This window comes from Alligator mississippiensis, chromosome 5, assembly GCF_030867095.1.
Source record: "Alligator mississippiensis isolate rAllMis1 chromosome 5, rAllMis1, whole genome shotgun sequence".
NCBI classification, from domain to species: Eukaryota; Metazoa; Chordata; order Crocodylia; family Alligatoridae; genus Alligator; species Alligator mississippiensis.
In genome coordinates, this window is record NC_081828.1 from 93,373,174 (window position 1) to 93,400,460 (window position 27,287).

Here is a 27,287-nt window from a genome sequence, read left to right on the forward strand (position 1 = left end):
TCCCAACCCTGGCAGGAGACAGCTGTCCACTGGTCTGGTGCTCCCTACCAGTCCCTGGGCTAGCACCTAGAGCTCCCCCTGGTGGTGTCAGGAGCCTATTGCAGTGACCCAGGAAGCGGCAGCAGTTTGCTGTCATTAGCAGAATCTAATGCCTGTCTGGGAGCATTTACTTGTGAGTAGTTTAATTGTGAGTAAACTGATCCCAGATCAAATGCATGTGTAGATGGTGCTAGCCCAGGGACTGGTCATTAGCACCTTAACGTGGTTTAAAGCACTCATTTTGCAGCTCAAAGTTACACCACTCAAGGGCAGGATTACCTTTTGATCTGCACAACCCAGTTCATGTGCCATTACGGCAGAGGTGGGGAAAATGCAACCGGTGGGCTGGATCCAGCCTGCCAAGAGATTCTATCTGGGCCACAGTGGGTCCCTTGGTCCCACCCAGCCAAGGCAAAGTGGGACAGCTTGGCATGTGAGACTGTTTCCACTGCCCTTGGGCACATAGCAGGGCAGGGGCAATGGTCATAGTTGGCTTCCCAGCAGCTTCAAGGTGGTAGTTCACTTCATCCAGCTGCCCCTGACACTGTCTCTGCCACCCCCATCACTGCCACTGCTGGACCCAGCCTCACTGCCCAGGTACCCTGGCCCATTTCCTTGCACCCACCACTGGGGGTGCTGGACAGAGTGGGCAGGGTCTCCATGGAAACCAGCTCAGGACCCCCACAGGCAGGGCAAGCTTGGCTAAGGAGATGGGATGGGGCCACAGATGGGCAGGGAGTGGCATTCAGGAGTGGGACAAGTGGGTGGGCCTGGGCCTTGGACCAGGGCCCAGATCAAGGGACAGTGACAGTGCAGCACCAGGGCCCTGGGCAGAGCTGCAATCTGCTCCCCATATGTCCCTGCCCACAGAACTAATGCCCATTGTTGGGATGTCTGGGGAGCAGATTTCAACTCTGCTCTGGGCTCCTGCTCCATGCCATCACCACCCAATGATCTAGGCCTGGCCCACCCATCCCACTCCTGGGTGCTGCTTGCCCACCCATTGTCCCATGTCATCTGCCCAGCTGAGTGCACCTGGCCCCCTGGGGTCCCAGGCTGGAGACCTTGCCCAACCATTCCATGCAGCATGTTTTATACAGCATTGATGGGTGTGGGGTGGGCAAGCCTGGGGGCAGAAAGGATCAATGGCTCCCCCAACCAGGCTGGGTCAGCTGACCCCCAACCCCAGCTTCAACATGTTACAAACACTCCTTGAGTGGCCCTCCAGCCCAATTAATTGCCCACCCCTGCATTGAGGTACAGCCACTCCCCATAGATGTGCCACTCAAGTTGAAGGTGTGACAGCTCCAAACTCCAAGCTAGCACGAAGCTGATCAACATTTGTGCCACTCACAGTGTAAGGTGTAACAAGGCCCAGTGTCTGAATAAGTCAAGGGTAGACAAAATACAGCCTGTGGGCCAGATTTGGCCCACCAGGCAATTCTATCCAGTGCATGGGGCCCCTCAATATGCCCGCTATAAGCTCTGGCCACACCTCCTTCCCTACAGGAGGTGTGGCCCTGGTTGCTAAGAAACCACCCTGCACCCTCCCACACATCCCGCCCCCCCACCATACCCCTAACACACACCCACACCCTACCACAGCCCACACACACTCCCACACCTCCCCACCAGGCCCCCAAACACACCCACACCATCCCACACATACTCCCACATCCCACCATAAACCCCAACACACCAACACCCTCCCACAGCCCCAACACATTCCCACCCCATCATACCCAAACACACCCACCCACATCCTCCCACAGTCCCCACTCCACCACATACCCAACACCCACACCCCTCCACACCCACCCCCTCATCCTCCCGCACACAACCCACCCACCATACCCACACCCTACCACACACACACACACACACACACACACACACACACTCCCCAACCACAACCCTGCCACATACACTTCCTTAACCCCCACACACAATATACAAGAGTAAGACTTTATTTTGAGCTATTATGCATTAGTCTCTAGATACACTATGCAAACACACATAAATCAGATAAAAAATATTTTAAAAATTAAATAATTTATAGTAGATCTTTGATTTTTTAAGGACATGATTTGTTGTTGTTTTTTGCAAGTTTCAAGATGGTAACACTGTCCCTCCCAAAAGGAGTACTTTCAGGGCAAGGGGAGGAATTTCTGGTGGCAAAGGTCAGGGATTTGGTGCAGGACTTCAGGTCCCAAGGTACCCAGGGACAGGGCACCCATCAATGGGTGGGGCTATTCTTGCAGCCCTTGACAGCTCACCAAAACTTTTAAGCAGCCCTCCAGCTGAAAGAATTGCCCACCCCTGGAATAAGCATTTCAGCTGAACTATTTGTGTTTGTAATGTAACAGCACTTACAAAAAATTAATATTAAGGTTTTGACAGATACCCACAGAAGAAAGAAAGTTCGCAGCTAATGACATAGTGGTTCTTTTAAAATTAAGAGGCCCTTCCTCTTGATTTGATATACCCTTGTTTTAGACAGGCAGGTCACCTGGGGCAAGTGAAAATGAAAGCATGTATTTAATATGCAAAGCCTAGCTATCCCAATGGAGAGAAAAAGAGGAAATTAATATATCCTTGTTTAAAAGACTCTCAAAATCAACAGGTTGGGGGCAAAAGCCTGGAGGCCAGATATCTATAAGAGAGAAAACTAAGGAGGACAGGTATGATTATCACATGATTCTTCTTAAGTGAGACTGACTACCTTCACGACAGTTTTGTATAGGCAATTCTCACCTAATGGGTTACAGCCTCCCAGCTTTTCTGTCAATCATGGGTTAATCCAAGATTACTTCTGCCTCTGCACATAGCAATAGACACAATGTAGACATCCTTTTTTCCATGTGTAAATGTATTGTAGATTAAGTCTCAGTTCCACTGAAGTCAATGGGAGTTTTGTAGTAATTGAAATGGAACTAGAGTTTCACCTTAAAAACACATCATCATCAGAATTTAAACTGTCATTTTTAGTCACATCATCTTCCAGATGAGAGGGAGGTTTTCCTGACTTCCCAAAGGAGCTAGAATAGAGTGATCTTTGATGAAGGATTTTAGAACTTTTTGGTTCTAGTGGGTTTTTCCCCCTCAGGCTATGGTTATTCAGGCTTTTGTTGCCTCCAAGGGTGTTGGAGTGCCATGTATTAATTCTGAAGCTCAACAAAAGGATGCTAGGAAGCGTCATCCAGTGCACTGTGCCACTGTGCCAGGCAAGGTTGGTGTGATAAAAGGTGCCTTAAGCAGGGGTTCCCCGAGTGATGCATTATCCATCCAGCATGGGGCCCCTCCCCTCAACTCACCTGCCATGACTTGGTGTTGTTAGATAAAGGGAGGGTTCAGTGGAGATCTTCTTCCTGGGGGCCCCCCCCAGCGACAGCAGTACTCACAGTTTGGGTGTGATGTTCCATGGGGCTCCGCCTCCCCTACACCCTGTCCACTCTCCAACTGGATAGACACCAGCGGTGTGGTTTGGTCGTGCTCGATTGACCCCTGCTTGCCTAGAGGAGGAACCCTCATTAATGTGGGTTCTGTTGGAACTTGTCAGGGTGCCTCAATGAGTAGCCTTCCTGTTGTGGAGACTGGCAAACTGGACTTGAGTTGGCTGGCATCTATGTCAGTGCCTCCGAGTAGGGCACTTCTAGTTTTGTGCCTATTCTCATTTTTTGTCAAAAGAAATAGACCTCTGGGGAAGAGAGGGGTGTGGAGACGCCTTCTTCCTCCCAGCCTCCTACAGGGGGCTCAAATGCCTCCCCTGCTCTACCTGCTGGCGTTGAGCTGGCTGCACTGCTCCTGTCTGCTGCAGGAGCCTCAGCATGTCTGACGTGCTCCACACCAGTGTGCTCCCTTGCTCTCCCTGCCTCCCAGGTTCTGGTGGGTCTTTTAAATCTTCCCGCGGTGGCCATTCCAGCTGCTGTGATTGGCTCGTTTTTTCCCCACCAGGGGAACAGCTGATTAAACAACCATCGTAACGCTGGCTCATGCGGCCATGGCTGCGGTTCCTGCTCCTGCTGCACCCCTGGAGGTAAGGGTGCTCTTTGTGGGGTTTGGGGCCCACAGGGACTGCCCTCTCCCCTTCGGGAGCCTGTGGGGCATCTCACTGCCACAGTTGGCAAGATACTAGAGCCAGCATTTAGGGCATTTATGCACATACATTTGTCTGCTCCAATGTGCCAGAGATTCAGCACGTCAGAGCAGACTTGATTAATTGATTCTGCAGAGCACGCAAGCTGATGTGCCTGGCCTCACATTTCATTTATTTGTATAAACCGCAAAATGCATGAAAAAATGACAATGCGCTTTTGAACTAAAACACCTTTGATGTGTTTTAGTTCCAAAGTGCACTGCCACCATTTTCATTTCATGAGCATTTTGCTGTTTATACAAATGTATGCATTTAACAGTGCCTGGCAGCGCAGCACATGCATATGTACAAATGACCTTAGAGTTCTAAAGGAGATGGGAAAAGTGATGGAGGAAACCTCAACAAGGATATTTAAGATCTTATTAAAAGTAGGATAAGTATCTAGTAAGCACCGGAGAATGTTTAACAGTGCACCCATATTTAAACATTTACTTTATAGGCCAGATCAGAAGAACTAGAGAAACATTGCAGCAGTTTTAGAATGGATTTCTGACACTACTGAGGACAAGAGGAGCTTTACCATTCACTTCAATGAGTATATAGAAATGCCCAGGATTTAGACTGAAGGGAGGCTGGAAAAACTGCTGTCCCTCTTGCTAAAATCACTGGTTTAACTCATGAGGGAATGAAATGGAAAAGCTTTCTACTATTATGTATTTAGTCATTTGGTTGCGGGGAGAGAAAATCAAAAACTGACCAAATGCAATGGGAGGAAGAAACCAGTTTGATTAAAGCAAGTGGTCCAGATCTTCAAAGCGTGTAAATTTTTGTAGCTGCACTGCAGTGAAGAGGTATAAGGAGCTTCACTGACTTAGTTCAGCTGAAGTTCTAGCCAACTGCATACATTTTCAAATGAAAAAATCCACTTAAAAGCTGACTATTCAGTATCAAACTTTTTGAGAAAATACTTTGAAAAATACAGTAGAGGATTTGTGTCTTTAATTCATTACACTTTGAGCAGGTTTAAATATATTGCAACTGGGATTGTATCACCTGGTTAACATGAAAACAAGGGCTATACTAATAGTCCTTGGAAAATCAGGTCTGATGGAAAGCTTTTATGGCTATTATTTTTTGTATAAAAACAGTAAGTCTGTAGGCAGGCAGAGAGGTGGAAACTTGGAAGAGTAAATAATTTTGTTTACCATCACACAGCTATAAATTTGATGTAATGTACAGCTAAGAGCATCCAGAAGAGTCAATAGAAAGGATTCAGGAAGAATCCAACTGGAAAGCTTGAGATGAGTAAGCTGCTTATACAATTCAGTGTAGCAAAAGTAAAGTAATAAATCTGGAGTCAAATAAAATATATACACACAAAGATCATAACCATAAAGCACATCATAGAGCAAGATAAGCATTACAGGATTAAAGTGACTAAAGTCAGAATCATCACAATGCTTAAAAGCAGTAGCACAAGACAAACATAATTCTTGAAAATAAAAAGAGAAGCACTGAACACCAGTTGCAGGAAATATTTCTGACACTGAACAAGAGCACTAATGAGGCCACATATGAAATATCAAGTTGGTTTCAGGTTGTTTTATTATACTACAGATAAATATGACTTTATGGAGAAGTGGAAGGTTCAGCAGATGCCAGCGAGAATGATTACAAGAATCCAGCTAATTTGAGCACAGGGAAAGTCACTCTGTGTTCCATGAACCAGAACAGACAAGAGACAGTAAAATAATAATAATTTTGAAGTACATTCTTAGAAGAAAACAAGGAGCGGGTATTATGGGTCAGGCATGGATCAAGGGGAAGCAGTACTCAGTCCTCTGGGGGCACCTCTTCCAAGGGTCAGGCACGTAATCTGCACTTCTCTTAGAAGAGTGTCTAGATTCCCCACGCTTTTGACTAGATCTCTCTGGGCATGTCTACACATGTACCCGACTGTGCAGCTGCTAGAGCAAGTACTAAATGACTGCGCAGTACTGCACAGTCCCAGAGATGCATGGGTTGTTTCCAACCCTACTGCACAGTAGCATCGGCATCATGGTTCATGCCCACTGATGCTGTCACCGTATCAATGAGCTATGTTGCCATCGCTTGTTACCACAGTGACATAGTGTCTTGTGTAGACGCGCCCTCTGTGTCCCTATTGTATTACCTCTAACAGACCCAAAGTGTGTGGCCCCTCTTCTAGAGGCTTTTCTGGGAACTTTGACCAGGTCTTAAACCATTGCTTCTACAGTTACAAAACAATTTTATGTATTTATCCCTAGGAATATCACACAATCAAAAAGAGAGGCAAAAGGGTGAAAATGGCAAAAGCCTAAATGCATCTGATGCTATCTAAACCTTTTTCTTGCTTGTCTGTTTAAGAAGAGCTCATTATTGTCTGCATACTACCATTTTGGGAGTTTCTGAATGGTTTGATCAATGGCTGCCTTTAACCCAGCAGTACACTATCCAGAACACTCACAGATATTTAAATATTAAAAAAATTAAAACAATCCATGGTCTTTTCAAGGTTTTGTATAAAATACGAATACCTAGGAACTGAAATAAAGCTCAGGGTCTTAGAGATAGAAGATTAATTAAAAGCACAATGGAAATATAAGTAGATTTTAAAAGAACTAGGCAGATGTAAAAGGATATACACATAATGGACATAATGACTGACTTAAGAAGGTATGTGTATCCATCTTAGTACTGTTCTATTATCTTTATATAGAATTCATTTTTACTATTCACTTGCTGCCAATAATTCAAATCAGTCATGTCAAAGCATTCTTTTTTTGGAAAAAAGATCAGTGCTGTTACACCAATACAGACCTTAAAAGGTATGACATGCTCTGTGTATAGCATAACTGACATTGAGCATTGGTGGGCAAATATTAAAACAGTCAGGGGAAAAGGGCAGTGGCAAGTGTTGGGGGTGAAAAACTTACCAAACAGCCAAAGACTGAAATTCAGTGTCTGGATTTCAGTGTAAACAACAAAATATACATATATGATATTGATCCCTGTGTAATAAGACTGATGTACTGTATACATCCAAATTAAATTGTAGTGGGAATTAACAGACCAGGTACCCAACACTGGAGTGAATTTTGCCATGCATAAGTGAGTGTTAGAAAGAACATTTTAAGTATGAGCATGGGCAAACACTGGAACAGATTACCTAGAGAGCCTGTGGAATTTGTGGGTTACTGGGGATCGTTTACAGAGCTGGCTCATCCTATACTGCGAAACCTGTGGCTGCAGGGAGACCTGCAGCTAAGGGGCCCCCTGCATCCAGCCGCTTGCCTCACTCCCACCCCACCCCCGCTGCCAATGCTGCTGGCTTCTTTGGGGCAGGGGGCCCCTAAACTATTTCTTGCAGGGGGCCCCAAAAAATTGTGCGCTAGCCCTGATCATTTAGATCAGGATGATCCTACCTAAGGTCCCTTCCAGCCTTATTTTATCATGGTTTTCCAACTAGAGCTCCTCAATTGCCTTTAAAAGTTATACAGTGATTATTTCAACCCTTGCATAGCCACTATATACAATTCCTTCACACATTCTTATTCTGAGCTCACTGATCCCATAGGAATTACTCCTGACCTTTGTAAGTGGGAGGAGAATCAGACTTTTGTATCTTCAAATTAAAAAAAAAATCCCAAACAAATATTTTTTCTGATTTAAAGAAAATGTAAAACAATTTGTGAAGGTCTCCTTTTGCTAACTAGCAGCTTTCCCAGTAATTTAGTATCAATCTTATTAATCCTTGGCAAGCTGACAAACTGTGAAATTCATCATTATTACCATGGTAAAGCCATGAAATCCCTCATCTATCTCCATGATGTACAGAAGGCAGTCTTATAAGAATTAATATTAGAGTTGTATTGAGCAATATGAATTTCCGCCAAATTAGTTGCTGTAGGTATGGAAAGGTGATGCATGAATTCCCCCATATCTTTCACTTTTCACCCATTGAGTGCATGCCCTTAGGATTATTATTATTTTTTAATATAAATTTCTCTTTTTGCTTGAGATGAGTAAGAAATGTAGAGAAGGAGGGGCTGTTTTTGATCAATTTTCATATGAAGTTCCTCATTAAAAGGGCAATACCAGTGTTTTGAAAAAAAAATCCATCCCTTCCCAAATGATTGATATATGAAATACAATAACGAAATACCACTAATGCATAATAATGTATTGGTAATCTGATCAAACTGCGTAGTAATGTGGGAGTATCCAATATGGAAAAAAGAGGACAATTTTAAAGGAGGCATTTGAGTCTAAGGATGGAATTCTTAGTTGAATAAATATAAAAATAAAAAACCTATGGGAAAAAAAAATAAAGTTTCAGCTACTTTTTCCAAGGAGACATGGACTTTCACCAGCATTATCACCTATACGTGTTAAGTGCTATTGAAAGAATAGGATCATAGGACTGAAAGGGACCTCCGGAGATCTAGTCCAACTCCCTGCCAAAGGCAAGAAAGACCCTAACTAAACTGTCCCAGCCAAGTGTCTGCTTAACCTGCTTTTGAAGATTTCCAGAGATGGAGAGCCCAATGCCTGACCACGCTTATGGTCAGAAAGTTCCTCCTAATCTCCAACCTAAATTTCCTTTGCTGCAATTTGAGGCCATTGATTCTAGTCCTATCCCTTATGGCCACAGGGGAAAAGCTTATCTTTATTCTCTCTGTAATCACCCTTAAGGTATTTGAAGACAGCTCCATTCAGCAGTTATCAATTCTTGCCAGCCCATCAGCCTGCCAGCTCAGGACTGCTCTGACACTGCTCAACATACTGTGGTGGGATTGGGTGAGGCAAGAGGGTTCTCCAGTGTTGGGCTAGCTAGCAGGCAGCCCTCACACTGAAGCACCCTCATGCCCCAGCCAGCCACATCAGCATCTACATGTGCAGTTCTGCAGAGTAAAATACTCCGCAGCAGGATAGCACTTGTATTTACAAGTACTATCCTGCAGCAGAGTTAATTGGTTTCCTGTGGCCTACTAGGGCCACACATGTAGACACAAGATATTTACTGCAGAGCTAATTAGTCTACTTGCAGTAAACATCCCATGTAGACTTGCCTCCAAAGTGCAGTGATTTGCACTTGTCCTTGTGCAAAATAGGGTGAAGTGCTCTTCACTGACAGGCACACAAACCTTAGGAATCAGTTTAGTTATTCTTGATTTTTATTTTGAGGCCTTTCAGAGCTTTCTGTGCATGTTGAATTTCCCCTAGAGTGTGCATGCATACAAATGCAGGCCACCGTTATAAAAAACATGACCAATAATGTTTATTACACTTGTTGAAATAATTATAACAATGAATCAATCAACTGAGTATTAATTATATTAACACTGTACATATCAGTTTCCTTGGAAGATGATGTATTGTACGAGATTGTCGTTCTTTGTCAGCAAACATGTTAACTTAAGGTTGGGGTGTTTTATAGTTTAATTTATTAGTGCTTATAAAGAGCTTTATATTCCCAGGTGGAAGGCACTATATGGATGTAAAGTATTATTATTAAGCATATTACTGCAGCCACAAGTCATACATACATATTTAAGACTACAAATTAAACCAGCTGTATGTGATGTTTATCCTGTAGAAATAAAACCACCACCTGGCTCTTTCTCAGTATTAAAAACATCCTAGGAATAGAAATATCATGTAGTATGTGACAGATTCATTTTACAGCCTCTGAGTTTACTGTCTGGTGTCCTTTATTTCATTAAGCTGTGGTTTAAAGGAAGATGATTAACACCTAGCAATCTCTGAAAATGTATTGCTGCACATTGTCAGCTAGATTGTGAACTCTGCCAATAATGTCCTGTGAGGCAACATTATGGCTACCAGGAATGATGGGAAAATTTCATCACAGAGATTTCTTGGACCAAAATGCATTAACGTAACTGCTCTTTTACAGGTATAGCTCAGGTCTGATGTAGGAGTAAAAACACCTCAGAGCTGCTTTCAGTGCTTTCCTTTTCACCTTAATCAGGTCTTCCTCTTTTTCATGCCAGGCTTCCAGTTTTTCTGACTAACATTGCCTAATTCCTTTGCCCATCTCAAAGGCCACCAGGCCTAAATATACTCCCCTCAGAAATCCTATTGGCTCCACTCTACGAATCCCACGTGCTGGGCACATATACATGTAACACTTTACTGCACATGACACTAGTCTAATGAGTAGTAAAGCATCACTATCTAAACATATGTGGCAATTACTGAATAGTAGATTAGTCTAATGTGCCATTTCCTAGAACCAGTACATACAGGTCCTAGAACATAGAACATTAAACAGAAACACACATGTAGGCATTGACTGGGACAGTCAGCCTAGGCGGCAGGGGAGGCCACAGGTTAGCTCCAAGCTCCAGGGGGATAGCAGGGAGCTGTCTCCAGCTCTCCACTTGCTCCCAATTGTATCTCCAAACTCCACACAGCTTGGAACTGATCCAGGGGAAGCCAGGAGCTGTCCCCACCTCCCCCTTCTGCCCCCCAAAACTCAAGCCTGACTCCCCCTTTGCCCTCTGCTTGCCTAGGGCTGGCCCAGTGCTTACTGCCAGCCCGAGGCTGGCACCCAGGAGAGCCTGGAGCTTCCCCTGGCTGCTCCTGGGGGGCAGAGCAGGGCAGAAGCAGATTTGTTCCTGATGCAGGTGCATATTCAGACATGTGCCTAGATGCAGTTTAATGCATCTGAATTTTCTGCTCAGAAAATTCAGACGTATTAATTGCAAGTGTAGATGCGCCTACCGATACCAAGTAGACAGTTAGATTTACTAAGAGCAGTTGGAGTTACAGAAGGCAACGGTGCTTGTTCAGGTACTGTATGGTTTCCAGTTACCTGCTCTACCATATCTCATGTACATTGTGTTTATTGCTTTTATAGAATGCAGCCTGTTGCTGCACACAGGTTTGATGGCTATCACTCACCCAGTAGATATTTGAAACTAATACACATTTGACAGGGAGGTCAGAGAAATGACCTAGTCTGCTTAACAGTTTAGGATCAGTTTTTAAATGATGATAAGGCCTATTATTATATTAAGAACAGGTTTATAGAAATGTAGGATGGAACCTAATACTGTGATATTTAAAATTTAGATTCCTTCTGTATTTTACTACATCCAGTCTCCTCATCTTCTGTATTTTACCGTGGTGACAGAAGTTGAGGAGGCTAAGTGACTGTGATGATACTGAAGTGGGTGCACCTATATAAGGCACTCTACTACACAGTAGCATAGTTTACTGCACAGTAAGCACACACGTCTATATGTGCACATGCTTACCACACAGTATACTTTGCTACTCGCAAGTAAATTTGCTACCGCAAATGGAAATAGCAAATTTACTCACAAGTACTTACAGCACAGGAACACAGACTTGTGCTCCCAGTCATCCCTGCCACAAGTGGGCCCACCTGAGCTTAGCCCCAGGGGCTCTTCTGCTCTGGGCCTGGATCGCCTCTATGGCAGCTCCAGTCCCATGCCCTTTAAAATCCTGCAAGAATTTTGAGTCCCGGGGAACAACAGCCCTGGAGGGGTCTCTAGGCCTCTGCTGCTCCTGCATAGGCCATGGGCTACCTGTGTCAGCCTGCCTGCACCTTGATACCACTGCCTGACACTGCATTGCCACATGGCTGCCAGACCCATGCCCTCCAACCTTGCAGGCTGTTACAGGCTCCTGCCAGGCCTGCCAGCACCCAGGCCCAGCTGCAGCCAGTATCACTTCATCACGGAACTCACAGTCCTGCGCCATGCCCAGGCCCGGCAGCACAGGGACAGCCATGTGGAAGCCTAAAATGCTGGTGCAGGAGCCACAATGGCCTCATTACCAGCACCATATGCTGCCACTCAGGGCCCCAGCTGGTCACAGAAGGAGAGTGGTGACCTCTTGGCACTGTGGGATGAGGTGAAAGTGAAGTGGGAATTCGCATGGGGCAGGCACTCCAATGCCCATGTCTATGAGGGGTTATCAGGCCAGATGTGGGAGTGCAGGCACAACCAGTCAAAGTGGCAGTGCCACATAAAGGTCAAGGCCTTGTGGGCAAAGTGGATCACCATTACTAACCACAACAGTCGGTTGGGGAGTGCCTGCAAGTCTAGGTCCTTTATATGGCAGCTGGATGCCATCCTGAACCACATGGGCATCATGGGCATTACCCTCCCAGCTGGCAGTCACGTTGGTGAAGGCATTGTGGTGGTCCATGATGGCCTGGAGTACCATGGAGTGAAAGCCCCTCTGGCTATAGTAGGAGAGGTCATCATGGGGTGGGCAGGTGACAGGGATTTGGGTCCCATCTGTGCCCTGGGATTCAGCAATGTACTGGGGGAATCCCAGGGCACAGAACCCCACCACCACCAGGGGGTCATGCATGTGGAGCACAGTGCGCCTCAGAATGTCCTGGAGGATGCTGCACACCTCCAGGATGGCCTACCAAGCAGTTGCCTTGCCCACACCAAAGAGGTGGCCCATGTAGCAGAGGTTGGGAAGTGTAGTCTGCTTCAGCAGGGTAACAGCCAGCCAGGTGTTCGCAGGGAGGGGCAACCACATGTTGGTATCCTGCCACTCCAAGTGTGGATGGAGCTGCTTCAGGAGGGCCAGGAAGGTGGCCTGGCTTATTCTGAATGCCTCCAGCCACTGTTCTTCATCTTAGGTGTGCTGGACGATGTGCAGCCACCAGTCCTGGCTGGCCCAGCAGGCCCAGAGGCAGTAGAGCTGGAGGCCCAGGAGGGCAAGGGTGGCCCTGGTGGTGCTGTCCTGAAGCCCATCATTGGTGTCCCTGCCAGGGTCTGGCCACTAGGAGAAGGTCCAGGTGGCAGGTGCATGGCAGCAGTGGCCTTGGGACCGTGCGGTGGGGACAGGCAGGTGGTTGCTGTATGTGGGGGACCCAGCAGAGCCCAGACAGCCATGGGCAAGCTGTGGGTTGGCATTGTGAGCCAGGAGGACCAGCATGATAGCCAGCAGGAGCCTGGAGCACTAGGCATCACTGCCAGGGGCAAGGACTGGAGCAACCATGTCACAGGGAGCTAGAGCCTGTGGCGCAAGAGCTGCCATGTGCTTCCCCTGTGCTCTGCATGCTGCTTCTTGTCAGAAGTGCAGCTGGCCAGGGAGCAGGGAGTGGCACTTTCTTTTAAAGATGGCCCTGGTGGTGTGGTGGGTCCACTGCAGTGTCCCAGGAAGTGGGAACAGGTTGCTGCTAGGAGAAGTAAATCTCCCATGTCCCTACACATGTAGACACCTGCCTGGTAGTGTTTACTCACGAGTAGTTTACTCACAAATAATCTGGTTCTGCATCAAATGTACATGTAGACATACCCAGTTTACAATCTTGCTAGTGAATATCAATCTATTTTTGCTCTGAGTCATAGTTGACCATAAATGTTTGTTCTGCTGTGAAGGACACCACCTTTACTAATAAAAATTAACCAATGTTCCTACTGTAAGAACATTCTGGCTACCTGCCGAGATTTAGATTAGCTTTTTTCCCCATAGACTTTTCCAATACTGGGATCTATTCTAAACCAAGCAAAACACAATCTATGTACCTCTGAGTGATGGCAAATTAGTCATGAAATGCCAGAATGACTAATTTCTCACTACAGCCATTCTAGCGACACTACAACAGTTAGTGATTTTTAAATACACTATTGCTGTTATAAAAATGCAAGCCAGTCATTAACTGTCTGTAACAACATGTATGGAATAATTGCTTGCTTAGATTTTTACTTTTATTTGACAGAGGTTATTAGATAGATTTTATACTTCTAAAATCAGAGTAAAAGTCTATGGAAGCTAAGCCTATATTAAAATGCAGTTTCATGATAAAATAAAATATATTTACTCACATCAAAGAACTTTAATAGGGATCATTTTAAAATGAAGCTATTTATACATTTTCATAATTTTCTTTGGTATTTTGGCTAAAAACCAGCTACCTGTTTTTTAAAATGTTTAAGGAAGAGGTTCCCCCCTCACAGCCTGTTCACTTTGTGCTGCTGCACTGAGATTATAATGCTAAATTTGTGAAATTGTAGTAACTTTCATTCTAGGAGACAGCAGGCATCATGAATACAGAATTCCTAGTCCAATCTGAGGCCAAACAGAAGGTTCATGGCTATTCTTTAATCACATAGCTTCAGCATTCAGGATAGGAGGAAAATCAAACATTTCTGCAGAAATTCATGAATATCAATGATAACAGTTTAAACAAATCCAGAGTAAAGAGGATTCTAAATTTAGCTTCATTTATTTCATTTTGCTAATCATATTTTAAAACAACTGCTACTTGCCTTTCTAAGATGTACACCTCTATGCTGATCCTTTATGCAAACCCTCTTCCCTCTTTTCCAGTCTCCCTTGCTCCCTGTTTTTGTGACATTTCCACCCAATCACTCCAAAGACCATGCAACAGACTTATAATAGGCCTCTTGCCCTGCCATTCAGCCTTTACCTTAAAATCACTGACATTCAAATTCAGCAGGTCTGCACACCTGGAGTATGGCCTTGGAGAGACAGATCTCATAAAACTCTCCAAGTCTCATGAGATCATTCTAGCCAATGAGAGTCTGCAGAACCACATTACTGCCTAGTAAAATGAAGTGCCTCTCAAATTAATTTTATTTTCACTGCTGTGTATAAGCAGAAATACTGCTAATAAATCTACAGAGAGTCTGAAAACTATGAGTGGTAACATATGGATTAGCAATATAAACTATGTCAAATCTTCCTTGTTTCACTGTTCCAAGCTCTTTGGGTGGAAGTTACCCCTTGCTTAGAGAGCTAACAAGGAGCATATGCATCACATAAGAAATACCTCTGAGCTGGGCTCTTACCATAAAACAGAATTTCAACCTCAGACAGTAAATGGCAGGAAACCAAAACTATTTTCTTTTCTAAGCTGAGTGCAAAAAAGAAGTAGAAAAATAATCCTGAATTCTTTTTTTAAAGAAAATATATGAGCATTAAAACTCATTTGAAAGTCTCATCCTAAAGAAGTAATTCCATAAAGTTAACTGAAATATTGTTAACTTTATTTCACGAAACAACTAAGACTTTTCAACAGGGATCTATATGTGTGTTTAGGAATATCTGTGAGAGGGCTAGAAGGGTCATTATACTTAAATCAGTTAAAAAAACTTGTCAGAAAAAAAGCAGTGACAAAACTAGGGAGATGAGATAAGAACCAGTAAAGTTGGAAAGCCGATTCCCTTATTTAACCCATTTGGGAGAGCTCCTCAAGGAGTAGAGATCAGCTAAGCAACTGCCATTATTGTGGAAAGGTCTGGAGATACGCAGCATGAGGGGACAAAGAATGAAATATCAGCCTGTTTGACCTTGGTAACTGTTGCAATTGATAAGATCAAATGAGAAAGCCTTGCAGATAATAAAGAGTCTAAAAGAAAAGCCATGCCTGCCTACAGAAGGATAAGCTTATTTCAGAGTTTTTATCCTACTGCCCATAATACTGTAAGGAAAATCTGGTTTAAATCCTACCTCTAGGTTGAATTGCCACTTCCCAGAGAAAAAAACCTACCAGAAAGGAGTAAGGATGCTCACATCAATCCCTTTGCATCCTTATTCATGGATGCAAAGGGATTGATGTACCCTTTTCTCCCACATGGAACAATATCCCTCTTGCTTAACTCCACACACTCCTGCATACTGGGAGAATATTGGGAAGACATATCCATAAGTATGCAGACCCTACATTACTGTAGCTGTCTTGGTTTCTTGTGAGGGTGGAGGTATCAATCCAATCTTTTCCTAAGAATTTCTAAGACGAAGCTTGTTTCCTCTAATTTCTGCAAATGGTCAATCCACTCCTGCTACAAACTGCCTAATCTTCACATCCTTTCCCAGTCTAGGACCTGGATTCAAGTGACACCTTCCATGGGGTCTAAAGCAAGGGTAGAAGGGGTGACTGTTCTCCTACCCTGCAGGATAAGGAGCTATCAGCAGACTCTCTGGCCACTTCCAGATAAGTGCAGATGTTTGATTCCTTGGGGAGAAGTAGCAGCAGCATACCTTGTGGTGCTGCTACTTATCCCCGGGGAACCCTTGTGCCATGTGTGCTCTGGCATGCATCTGGTTACCCTGGTTGGGGTAGACGAGGATGGGGCCAGCAACTGTGCTGCCCCCAGCTGCCTTACCTGGGGTCCAGGGGATGGGGGAAGCTTCAGCCATGGCGCTCCTGCAGCTGGGATCCTGGCCAGCAGCCAGACCATGGCTCTGGCTGGCGAGGCTCGTTCTGGATGGCGTGTGCTGCTGCCATTTGCTCCACCCCACCTTTTTTTCATGTGGGATTTTTGACCCCTGAGGTCTTCCAGGGTCACCTCCCCCGCCCCCCCACACACACACTGCAAAGTAGCAGTGTGGAAAATGCATGATTGTGTGGTGTGTGGCACTGCAGATGGTTGTGCAGCATTACATACTGCACAGCCGTGCTCATCTGGTTATGGCCCCTCTGTGTATGGGTGTAAGATACAATCACATCCTATCTTTGTAGATTCTTACATGCTACCCATTAGACATAAACCAGAGCTTCTATTTGAATTCAGTGGGACTCCACATGTAATTTACTTGCATGAATAAATGCTTCTTGTACTAAATGACAAAGGTGTCATAAGAAACGATAGCATATGATCATATAACTAAGGACTCCACTGAAATGCATATGGAAGAGGGTACTGAGGTAAGGTTGAATGAGCAGTGTAAGGAAGCTTCAACATTCCCTACTTTGTAGTGATTAGATTTGTTCTCATAACAGTCTAATATTCAATAAAGGATATTAGTTGTGCAAGGGACATTTTATTTCTGGAAGGCAACAGGTTTAAGAATCTGCAATTGTGTCATTTTGCCACATTTAAGTTGATGAATGTACAGTTCCAAAGTCTCATTTTCTTGTTATGTGTTTTCTGATGATTAAAAATCCTTGGTTTACTATGTACCATGTGGTTTAAACAGGTGCCTGAGAATTTCAGACTTCTTTTCAGAGCTGAAACACACTTTGACCTCTATGAAGAGATTGCAAAAAAACCGGCAGCTGGAGTTTACCTCCAGCAGGTTTCTGTCAACTGTGCCTTTATTAAGAGATCTGCTTTCACAAGACATATTGTTATCGTTGTCACAGTTCTAGTGATGCACAAGAAATGCATAGAGCCACAGACAAGAACCTAGTTTAAGAGTTATAAGGGAACAGTGTTGTACACAGTCCTCATTTCAGATAATGAAGACTGTGCAGCTTCCATATTAGGTTATCTTTGTTCCCTGTTCAGATGTTCTGTGCCCCAGATGTATTTTCTGTAATACTGAATCACAAAAATCCCCACCAATTTATTAAATTAATGTTAGCATCTTATCTGAACCTGGTGTATCCATGAGCAAATCACAATTTCTTTTACTTCAGTTATTAGAAGATACTTGGCATATTCTCATTAAAAATCACATTGTAATTCATGGATTGTGAACATTTCTGTGCAAATATCTGTTACTCAAAATCTAAGTTCTTTTGATTGGTTGTAAATGGTTACATAAGCAGTATGTTGATGTTTTGGTTCCTAATTGGTTGAATGCACTTTATAATCTGTGAGAAGGGCACTTTATAATGAGAGAACCAATGGAACACTGAATATATTAAATAAAAATAGCAGGTAAGCATCATCATAGATTTTTTAGACAACACTGGACCTTTTCCTTTGGTATTCACATAGACCTTGCCTGAGGCATCACACCTAGAAAAAACTGGCCTACTAGAAAATTTACTGACTGGATTCAATATCTAATTTTTATTTTTTGGATTGAGTTCACACACAAGGTAATTGTTCATGCGCAATCATGCTTGCAAAGCTGAAGTCAAAGCATGTTTGATTTATTTGGTTGCCTGAACTCTGGCATAGAGAAAAGGACTTTGGAAATCCCATGCCCCTGCTCTTTTAAGTAGGTACAGGGTGAATGATTTTAATATATAGTACAAGTGAATAATAGAGCATAAAACATTGCAATCTGCCCTTTGTGGATCATATCAGTACTAACATTACTGTGGAGTATGCATACCAAGGAGGGGCAAGTGAAAATTCACTATTGGTGCAATTAGTCACTGGCACATTTTCAAACTATTAGCCCAGTACTCATTTGTTCCTTAAAACTGTCTGTGTTTGTGGCCTGCCATCATCCAGTTCCTCTAAGAATTTCTTTGGGAGTCACCCTGTGGGTGTGAGACCCAGGTGGCTTTCAGCAAAAGAGGTTGGAGGATATGAGAATTCTGCTCTGTACCTCTCTCTGTACAGTGCTCTGGGTGGCGTGCTGAAGGAGTTCGGTGCACAGGTGGTTTTCTCTTCCATCCTACCAGTGACCGGATGAGGAAGACAGTAGGAGAACTGCATCCGAGAAACCAACTGGCGGCTTTGGCAGTGGTGTCTCGAGGCAGGCTTCGGCTTCCTGGACAATGACCCGCACATCACAACGAGGGATATGCTCAGCTGGGATGGGCTTCACCTGTCCCCCAAAGGTAAGCGTGTGTTTTCTACTAGGTTGGCGGATCTCCTCCGGCGGGCTTTAAACTAGGCTCGTCGGGGGATGGGAGTACGAGGGCAGGGGAAGCTGTGGACCACCAAACCATGTGGCACCCACAAGGACAGACCAGCCTGAAGAAGGAGAACATTGGAAACCTGAAAGCTATGGGGAGACCAGCACTACAGAACACGTAAGAAACAAGAAGGTAAGAAACAATGGGCTCCTTGGGACTCGGAGCGGGGGGGCAGCAAAGGCACCAGTCGCAGGGCTCAAGTGCCTATATACTAATGCTAGGAGCATGGGGAACAAGAAGGATGAACTAGCGCTCCTGCTTGCACTAAACACCTATGACTTAGTGGGGCTAACAGAAACCTGGTGGGATTCATCCCATGACTGGGCGGTACATATTGAGGGCTATAGATTGTACAGAAAGGACAGGTCGGGGAAGAAAGGGGGGTGGGGGGTTGCACTTTATGTCAGTGAGCAATATACATCAACCCTCATCAAGACAGAATCCAAGGATGAGGAAGTAGAAGGATTGTGGGTTAGGCTACATGGGGGGCAAGGAGAAAGGGATTTGGTGGTAGGGGTCTGCTACAGACCGCCAAGAAGACCAAGGGGAAGAAATAGATGCGGGGCTCCTGAGGCAACTCTCAGAGACCATAAAAGCTAAAGAGGCGGTAGTCATGGGGGACCTAAACTACCCAGACATCTGCTGGGAGACGCAGACAGCAAGGTCCCATCGCTCACGCAGGATTCTAGCCTGTGTACAGGACCTCCACCTGACACAGGAGGTACACGGTCCCACTAGGGGGAATGCCATACTGGATCTGGTATTGGCAACAGGGGATGACATGATAGGGGACCTCCAGATCGGTAGCCATTTGGGAGACAGTGATCACCTAATAATAGAATTCAACATAAGACGTCGAGTGGGTAAGGTAACAAGTAGGGTGAAAGTGCTAGACTTTAGGAAAGCTGATCTCAATGCAATCAGGAGATTAGTCAAGGACGCACTGCAGAGTAGGAGTTTTGAAGGGATGGGAGCCCAAGAAGGGTGGCTGTGCCTTAAGGAAACAATCCTTCGGGCACAAAGCAAGACGATCCCCAAGCGAGGCAAAAAAGGGAAAGGGGCTAGGAGGCTTCCATGGCTGACCAGAGAAATCCAGGGCAGCCTAAGGTCCAAAAGGGGAGCACATAAAAAGTGGAAACAGGGTGAGATCACTAAAGATGAATATACCTCCTCTGCTCGTACTTGTGGGGAGGCAGTTAGGCAGGCCAAAGCTACCATGGAGCTGAGGATGGCAACCCAAGTAAAACACAACAAGAAATTGTTTTTTAGATATATTGGGAGTAAAAGGAAGGCCCAGGGAGGAATAGGACCCCTGCTAAATGGGCAGAAACAATTGGTGACAGACAGGGGGGACAAGGCTGAACTCCTCAACGAGTTCTTTGCCTCAGTGTTCCTAAGCGAGGGGCATGACAAGTCTCTCACTGGGGTTGTAGAGAGGCAGCAGCAAGGCGCCAGACTTCCATGCATAGATTCTGAGATGGTGCAGAGTCACTTGGAAGAACTGGATGCCTTTAAGTCAGCAGGCCCGCATGAGCTCCATCCGAGGGTGCTGAAGGCACTGGCCGACATCATTGAAGAGCCACTGGCGGGAATATGTGAACACTCGTGGCGCACGGGCCAAGTCCCGGAGGACTGGAAAAGGGCTAACGTGGTCCCCATTTTCAAAAAGGCGAGGAAGGAGGACCCGGGCAACTATAGGCCAGTCAGTCTCACCTCCATCCTTGGTAAAGTCTTTGAAAAAATTATCAAGGCTCATATTTGTGAGAGCCCAACAGGGCAAATTATGCTGAGGGGAAACCAGCACGGGTTTGTGGCGGGCAGATCGTGCCTGACCAATCTAGTCTCTTTCTATGACCAGGTTATGAAACACCTGGACACAGGAGGAGGGGTGGATGTCGTATACTTAGACTTCAGGAAGGCCTTCAATACGGTATCCCACCCCATACTGGTGAACAAGTTAAGAGGCTGTGACGTGGATGACTACACAGTCCGGTGGGTGGCGAATTGGCTAGAGGGCCTCACCCAGAGAGTCGTGGTGGATGGGTCGGTCTCGACCTGGAAAGGTGTGGGCAGTGGGGTCCCGCAGGGCTTGGTCCTTGGACTGATACTCTTTAATGTCTTCATCAGTGACTTGGACGAGGGAGTGAAATGTACTCTGTCCAAGTTTGCAGATGACACAAAGCTATGGTGAGAAGTGGACACGCCAGAGGGCAGGGAACAGCTGCAGGCAGACCTGGATAGGTTGGACAAGTGGTCAGAAAACAACAGGATGCAGTTCAACAAGGAGAAATGCAAAGTGCTTCACCTAGGGAGGAAAAATGTCCAGCACACCTACAGCCTAGGGAATGACCTGCTGGGTGGCACAGAGGTGGAAAGGGATCTTGGAGTCCTAGTGGACTCCAAGATGAACATGAGCCGGCGGTGTGACGAAGCCATCAGAAAAGCCAATGGCACTTTATCGTGCATCAGCAGATGCATGACGAATAGGTCCAAGGAGATGATACTTCCCTTCTATCGGGCGCTGGTCAGACCGCAGTTGGAGTACTGCGTGCAATTCTGGGTGCCACACTTCAAGAAGGATGCGGATAACCTGGAGAGGGTCCAGAGAAGGGCAACTCGTATGGTCAAGGGCCTGCAGACCAAGCCCTACGAGGAAAGACTAGAGAAACTGGACCTTTTCAGCCTCCGCAAGAGAAGGTTGAGAGGCGACCTTGTGGCTGCCTATAAGTTCATCACGGGGGCACAGAAGGGAATTGGTGAGTATTTATTCACCAAGGAGCCCCCGGGGGTTACAAGAAACAATGGCCACAAGCTAGCAGAGAGCAGATTTAGATTGGACATTAAGAAGAACTTCTTCACAGTTCGAGTGGCCAGGGTCTGGAACGGGCTCCCAAGGGAGGTGGTGCTCTCCCCTACCCTGGGGGTCTTCAAGAGGAGGTTAGATGAGTATCTAGCTGGGGTCATCTAGACCCAGCACTCTTTCCTGCTTATGCAGGGGGTCGGACTCGATGATCTATTGAGGTCCCTTCCGACCCTAACATCTATGAATCTATGGCTCACAGATGTGGGCTCCTTCCCCCATCTCCAAGCAGAGCAGTTGGCCAAGGAACACTAGAATCACAAAGATTCCCTGGGAATAGTGATTATTTCCAATAATTCACCACTGAGAAGAACCAACAAACTCCATACTCTTAGGCTGTTTGAACAATTCCCACCAGGGGACAGACTATACATTTACTGTTCTCTCAATCCTAGGGCAAAGAGGAAGCACTTTTTTCACATTAACTGTGATAGGGTCTGTACATCCTGGGAGTCAATAACATGAAAGGTTATTCTTTTTACAGCATCTTTAAGTTTCTTACAAGGCATCTGTTCTTCTCCTTCTGGTCTTTTAACAGCCCATGTATCTAACATTGTGGGAAGGGAATGGGGTCCCATGTCACACTCTTTGTTGCCAAATACTTTTACCCTTTGTTTCCATCTGTCACTCACATAGGGAGAGGGGTTATGTTTACAGGAGTTGTTTTTTTTTCATGGACAGTACTTTAGGAGCAGTGGGAAGAGCAATGCCATCAACCAAAGGAACTACAGCAGGTTTCTGCATCTCAAGCACTAATGGATGCACTGGAAGCACATGCTGAAGGAGAGAAACAGGCCTTGATCTTGGCAGGTGTGGAATACTCTGGCTCTGATCCAGCAAAGCACTTTCACACATGCTTAATTTAAATATAAGTAGTCCTACTGAAGTCAATGTTAATGATAATGATGGCCCTAATTCTGGTCATGTTACCTTCCTGAGTCTAATTGCATGATTATGTCAAGTAGAATTTGATCCAGTTTTAGAATGAAAGTGTGATGTAGAGATACAAAAGCAATTTAGTGTAGGGATGACAGAGCTAAATATAAACTAACCCACTCAGGTCCCTGTAAAAGCTATGACCTAACTTGGGGACAGTCTAGTGAGTGCAGCACAGAGCTGCTTCTGAGCTGCCAAATCTGCCTGAGAAACAGAGTAAATTACTCCACCCTCAGCTCCCAGGCCTCTGTGACTAGACGGGTAGCCGCCCATAATCTAGGTCTCTTAAAAGTAGCTCAGCATGTCTTCACTGCACCACACTTGGGTTTTCATAGGGAGATTATCCTTTGATAAGGGAACAATATTCATTATTACTGGTATATATTCAGGGATAGATCCAGTGGAGGTGCAATGGTGCAGTTACACCCCATTTTAATTTCTCCTTCACCCACTTTAAAATGAATTGGGAGGAGCAGCAACATTTTTATTCAGGCAGTCCTGTTAGAGTCAAATGGCCCATTATCATCTCCCTGATTCCTGTTAATCTCTCACCACTTTACAGGTGTTAGCAACCTTATATCTTTGTTAATAGCCTTCATGTGTCATTATTCAAACTATCCTTTCTTCTGCAATCTTGCTGTATCCTGGCATTGTATAGCCTTGCAGACTGTTTTTAGGTCTATCTAAAAACCTTAAATTAGGTATGGTAATATTAACTCAGATGTAAAAATGACTAACAATGAAGTACTGGAGGCTCTGCAAGATGCTCTAGAAGGCTATTTTTTGTTTTATGCATTTGGATAAGAGAAGTACACTTACCCATAATGACTACAGGACTAATGATATAATACCCTTTGACTATTTTTGCCTAGTTATGTTTTTTTAAACTTTATATATAATCTAGCAAATTAGTGCACATTCCAATAGTTGTGTTTGTTTTTTGCTTTGACCTTAAACTAAATAATATAGTGCTAGTCCCCTACCATATTACTGAAACTTCTAGTTTCTCTTTTACTAGAAAAAAAAATGTTACATCACATGTGATTATGTGCCACACCATCTGCACCTCACTTTTCAAAATCCTAGATCTACCCATGTATATATTTTCATATTAATGCAAAAAGCCCAATCTGAAAGAGTGAGCCCTCATTTAGCTAAGCAGTGGATAGATATATAATGAAAATGTCACTTGCTTCAAAAGTCTCTGGATAAAATAGAGTATGATCTAAGTGTAAGATGGGATAAGATAAAGGAGTATAATAAATAGGGGAGGACAAGGTAAATTGTTATGATTAGCATTATAAGCAGATATAACAAAATTCTGTCTCTGTGAGCCCGCAGCCCTGAAAAGCAAAAACTCTGGTTTGTATTCCCAGCTCCACAATGGACTTATTTCATAATCTTGATGATGTCTCTAACTGTTGCTGTCCACTAATTTTAATTTACCTATCTGTAAAGTGAGTGCAATAATAAGACCTCGAGTTTACATGAGGCTTCATTAATTAATGATTGTAAAGTGCTTTTAGATGCTTATCTGAAAGATGCTATATATTAGGGCTTCAGAGTATATTTTATTATCAAGTGATAAAAATCTATGAGCAACAAAAATAATAGCATCTGCAACAGCATCAATTTCATATCTAATTAAAGGTAAGCCAAGTGAAACAATGAGGTTGAAATAATCTTCTATTACTTAATAGAGTAAAAAAAAAATCACAAATCTGGGAAACCATATTTCAGTGTTTACTCTAATCACTTGAGTCCTTCTTAAGTACAACATTGCTATTATGCGCCTTACATATTGTTTTGACATGCATGTACAGTTCCTTGCAATATGCTGGAAAATCTCTCATGGAGTAAATTGAAGAGTCTAAGTAAATACAAATAGGTTCTAGAGAATTAAGCCAATCCCCCCCTCCCCTTCCTGCCCCCATTTTAGGATAAATTCTGTTTTTATTTTTGTAAAATACTTCCTTAGAAGATTTGCAGTGAGGAGAAGATAAAACCTTTCTAATCTTACAGTTAATTAATTGTGTGATAATTGACTTATTGTTGATAAACATGAGAACAGAACAAAACAAAATAATACCCTTATTTAACCACTTCACAAATTTTAATTCTACAGGCAGTCCTCGCACTTACAGCGGGTTACGTTCCTGGAAAAGGCACTGTAACTGGAAACGATGTAAGTTGAATCTGATTTTCCCATAGAAACAATGTTATAATAGGGGGTTATGTTCCTGACCAAGGGCCTGATGCCAAACTTTTTATAGAAATGATCATAAACACAGCTGCCAGGGTGCAGCTGGGACCCGCCCGCCCCAGGAGTGATTCCCATGGCCTGTCCCATCCCCCAGGCAGTGGTTCTGGCACCGTGAGCCTGTACTGAGCAGCTGGGTGCAGTGCCTGTCACCATCACTAGAGCACTGCCTTTTCCTTTTATCAACCGGTTTTAAGGACTGAATATATAAAAAAGCTTAACATGCACCAAGAATCCAAGAATACAAGAAACTTACATGCCGGAGCACATGAGGAAGCAGACTGACTGGGTGACGTGTACGTTTGTGTGCCGCCTGAGTTGCCGTCATGCCGTAAGTGCAAGGATCCAACGCCGTAAGTAATAACATGGGTGTAAATGGCAGAGCGCCACAAGTGCAAATCACTGTAAGTCAAGGACTGCCTGTATTTATTTTCATCTTTTCAACTGCGTGAAAACAAATGAGCTCTGACTATTAAAAGAGACATAAATAAGCAGCTCACCATTAAAAAGCATAACAATATACCCTTATTCAGGCTACCTCTTCCCAGATACTCATCATGCTAATGTCTGAAAGAATGTATCTGTTGAATGTAAGAGTATTGAATGTGGAAGTATCCCCAGAAGCCCATTCCTGGGATCTGGAACTCATAAATTAATGGCTAGTAATTGTATCTCAAATATTTCATTAAAGCAGGCAAATAGTATTGAAGTATAAGGAAGGGCACTATTTTACCTGATATGCAGAAGCTCATCACACTGAGAGGGGTGGGTGCCTGATTCACATTAGCCAATTGGATATTTAGGACATAGGGCCCAATCCTGTGACTAGATCAGCCTGCTTGGAGTTTTAATCCTTCAGAGCATGCCAGCAGATTTCAGTGGGATTTCAGAAAAGAATGCACTGGAACATGAGAAGCTAATGGTAAGATGGTAAGATCAGACCTACTTCTCTTTCCCATGTGCCTTTTATATTTTGGAGAACATGACATTTCTCTTTAAATATATGTCTTTGGACATTCTCATACACTACTACCTCTATTACCTTTATATCATTGTTGTTCCTCACAGCATAGCATTTATAGAGGCAAGATCTTGGCTGCTGGATAAACTGAATAAATAATAGAGTAATACTTCTGATTTGTAACATCTCAAAAGACTGTTCTTGTTGATATCTGTATATGTTATAATTCTGGTTCATGCTTCAGATTGTGTCATTAATTAATGTATTACCAACATCCACTGAATGAAGATGATCATTTGGGTTTCTCCCCCTTCCGCATCTGCGGAAATGGAAAAAAACAAAGTCAGTACATTCTTACATTTAGTAGCCAGGCACTGATATCATTTAGGAAAGATGCAAACTCAAATGTTTAGTGATAATAGAATTTTTTTCAGTGTATACCCATTTTTACAAGCTAAAATGACATGATCTTGTCAAATAATACCTGAAAATGTCTATAATGCACCTTCCGTTAAAATTCATGGGATTTACAAGGTCAACAGCCCATCTGCACATGAGAAGCATTTCAATTATTTTCTAACCCGTTAAATATTGCAGATTTTTAAGGTGCCCTTTTCTCTCAATAAGCTATTATTTCTCTCCTCAAATAAAGATGAAGGGCAACACATCTGGAAATTAGGATTTAATTACTGTTTAAATCCTAGGGGAGGGGAAAACATATTTCTTCTTATAAAGATAGTCTAATTAGCAGGTGGCATTCTGAGTAGAATTTACAAATATATATCCACAGACAAACACAAATACACTTAAATATAATTTGCTTTGCCTAACTAGTAACTTTGGCTTGCAACAGGAGAGAAATTAAACAGCTCTCTAGAGGGACAATGGCTTGTCCCAAATACAGGGACCTTGTGGAATAGATTCATAGATTCATAGATGTTAGGGTCGGAAGGGACCTCAATAGATCATAGAGTCCAACCCCCTGCATAAGCAGGAAAGAGTGCTGGGTCTAGATGACCCCAGCTAGATGCTCATCTAACCTCCTCTTGAAGACCCCCAGGGTAGGGGAGAGCACCACCTCCCTTGGGAGCCCGTTCCAGACCTTGGCCACTCGAACTGTGAAGAAGTTCTTCCTAATGTCCAATCTAAATCTGCTCTCTGCTAGCTTGTGGCCATTGTTTCTTGTAACCCCCGGGGGCTCCTTGGTGAATAAATACTCACCAATTCCCTTCTGTGCCCCCGTGATGAACTTATAGGCAGCCACAAGGTCGCCTCTCAACCTTCTCTTGCGGACGCTGAAAAGATCCAGTTTCTCTAGTCTCTCCTCGTAGGGCTTGGTCTGCAGGCCCTTGACCATACAAGTTGCCCTTCTCTGGACCCTCTCCAGGTTATCCGCATCCTTCTTGAAGTGTGGTGCCCAGAATTGCATGCAGTACTCCAACTGCGGTCTGACCAGCGCCCGATAGAGGGGAAGTATCATCACCTTGGACCTATTCGTCATGCATCTGCTGATGCACGATGAAGTGCCATTGG

General features: G+C 44.2%; 1 long non-coding RNA gene across 3 annotated transcripts in view; it reads right to left on the reverse strand.

The window, feature by feature from the left end:
* LOC109282320 (uncharacterized) overlaps positions 1-26,990 on the reverse strand; it is an 80,843-nt gene extending 53,853 nt beyond the window's left edge. For 2 of the 3 annotated variants that reach the window (XR_009462498.1, XR_002089264.2), the window contains exon 1: positions 25,050-26,990. This is a non-coding gene — a long non-coding RNA (uncharacterized LOC109282320). The remainder of the gene's footprint in view (positions 1-25,049) is intronic. The other variant, XR_009462499.1, reaches the window with a different exon arrangement.
* Between the last annotated feature and the right edge of the window lie 297 nt (positions 26,991-27,287).